Here is a 2,500-nt window from a genome sequence, read left to right on the forward strand (position 1 = left end):
ACTCAGCCCGTTTTGATGAGCCTCGGGGAGACGAAAGGGACAGCGTACATCCCTCCTGTCTCTTCCTCAACTCTCTTATGCAACTGTTGACCCCGTCCCGTTCCATCGCTCACTTGTCTCTCGTGAGACAAAAGGGGAGAGAGAGGGTAGCGAGAGCTAATCCGGTTACCCGGGAGTGTTTGTATTGTGTTTGTGTGCACGCTGTCAACCGATGGAGGATTGCAGTATGTGTCCCATCGGCGCAGCAACGCGTTTGTGGGGAGGCATAACTTCTCCAAGACGTTTTATACCGCAGGTGGCGGTTTTTGGACACGCACGCGAGTAGGATCGAGTAACCAATTAAAATCCCTGGGGTTAGGACAATAACAGAGCGAGGCAGGAAATGCCTCTGTCGCAGTCCTCCGGGCACTGTCCCAAAGATGCACTGTCCAGTTTGCCGCTTGTCTGTAACCTACTTGTGACTCACCTTGTCCTTGTCCGTCACTGCCTCGCGGGGAACGGGAATTAATGTCGAGTGGCTGTCTGTCGGAGATGTGCCGCCTAAAATACTTGCCACATGTACATGAGACGGCACAATAGCAGTCCGGTTTCTCCCCCGGGTAGGCTTATATTTCTGTGTGCCGGACGCTGTAGCTTTTTTCCAAGATGCGTGTATGCGTGTGTGTGTGTGTTTGGGTGTGCGGGGGCGTGGGGGGATATGCGTGCGAGCGCGTGCGCTCTCTTTCTCTCTCTCTGTATGTGTGTGTGTGTATGTGTGTGTGTGTGTGCGCGCGCTTGTTTGTTTGTGTCACTAGGCTGACAACTCAAGATGCAAAAATGAAAGGGAGCGAGCGTGGGCTTTGACAAAATTAATATTTGAATGTCACAGACATGGAAATTATGAATATTACCAGTCAGTCCAACATACATCACAATCACATATACCAGTACGCGCGCGCGCACACACACACACACACATACACATACAGAGAGAGAAAGAGAGAGAGAGAGAGAGAGAGAGATAATTATTGACTTTTCGAACCGTTGGGTTTTCTTGACCATTGGCGCCAACGCATGTTCATTTGATTAACGGGATCAAATGAACCCCATGCATATGTGTTGAAATTCGACCACCCTGGCGATCACAGCGAAAACTTGCTGATATTTTGTGTTTTCTTTCCCCGTATCTGTTGTAAGAAAAAATAGAAGAAAAACAGGAAGGACACCACATTCGTCCAACAAGGCAACTGTGTCTTACTGTGGCCCGTCGTTATCACCTGTGGTGATCTGTTCATTTGCGTCACACACAGCTATAGCTTATCCGCATACAGGGCACATGTAGCAGTAATCAACGGCGGCGGCCACGGAGTGTAAGACACAGAAAGCGCATTTTTCCCCTTAGGAAAAATAAAACAATCTGATTACAGGCGCGCTTTACTCCAGATGGTTAGTAATGAGATTCTTAACTGAAAGTACCCCCCTCTCTCTCCTCCTGCGCTCTCGGCCTCGATGTCCTCTCTCGGGACTACGCTATTAGAACTGCGCCTGCGATTCGGTTCTAGAGCAGCTTGTGTTTGTGTGGTTTGAACACCGCTAATGTTTTTCGCTATGCGAACCAACCAGTACTCCCTGCCAGCGTTTCCCACCTGAATCACTACTACTACTACTGCAACAGATCCCAGTCAGATTGCACGTGCGCACGCACACACATACACACACACACACACAAACACACACACACCAAACAATTAAATTAATTATTTTCTACACAGACTTACTGTATTTGCAGTACATGTGTGTTCATTAATGTGTTTTTATCATCATCATCAACAACATTATTATCCTTATTCACACTATCATCGTCATCTTCATTGTCACTATCTCCATAATTATGTTGCATTGCCATATTGTTGACTATTTTGTTGGTCGTTCATTGTTGAAAGTACACTTAGGATTAACCTTGGGCAGATCTTTTAGGCTGTTGAATGCAGTGTGTGCGTGTGTGTGTGTGTGTGTGTGTTCGTGTGTGTGTGTGTGTATTTTGGGCAACAGTGTGCTTATGGGTAATTTATATTTAGTATCAATATGAAATGCAGGCCCAACAAATATGATCATCATAATCAATATGACACCGCTGTCCTGACCTGTGGTGACCTCCCTCCCCGGTGGAGGTGGACCGTGTTTACCATGATTACCATCTCTCTCTAGGGGGCAGCCGTGGCCTACTGGTTAGGGCTATGGTCTTGTAACCAAAGGCTTGCCGGTTTGATCCCCGACCCCGAGTAGGAAAAATGTAGGCGGGGCAAGTGTTTGAGCACTGCTCTCCCATGCCCACATCCACGGCTGAAGTGTTCTTGAGCATGAACAAATATGATCATCACAATCAATATGACACCGCTGTCCTGACCTGTGGTGACCTCCCTGGCTGCCCACATCCACGGCTGAAGTGCCCTTGAGCATGAACATGACAGCACCTTGAGCATGAAAATGACAGCACCTAACCCCTCACTGCTCTGTGAGC

At 47.9% G+C, this 2,500-nt stretch overlaps 1 protein-coding gene across 1 annotated transcript in view; it reads left to right on the forward strand.

Moving 5' to 3' along the window:
- The window catches only part of gcgrb (glucagon receptor b), a 77,456-nt gene that overhangs the window by 793 nt on the left and 74,163 nt on the right, over positions 1-2,500 (forward strand). The window lies entirely within an intron of this gene.

The sequence above is a fragment of the Alosa alosa genome, chromosome 7 (genome assembly GCF_017589495.1).
Source record: "Alosa alosa isolate M-15738 ecotype Scorff River chromosome 7, AALO_Geno_1.1, whole genome shotgun sequence".
Classification (NCBI taxonomy): Eukaryota; Metazoa; Chordata; class Actinopteri; order Clupeiformes; family Clupeidae; genus Alosa; species Alosa alosa.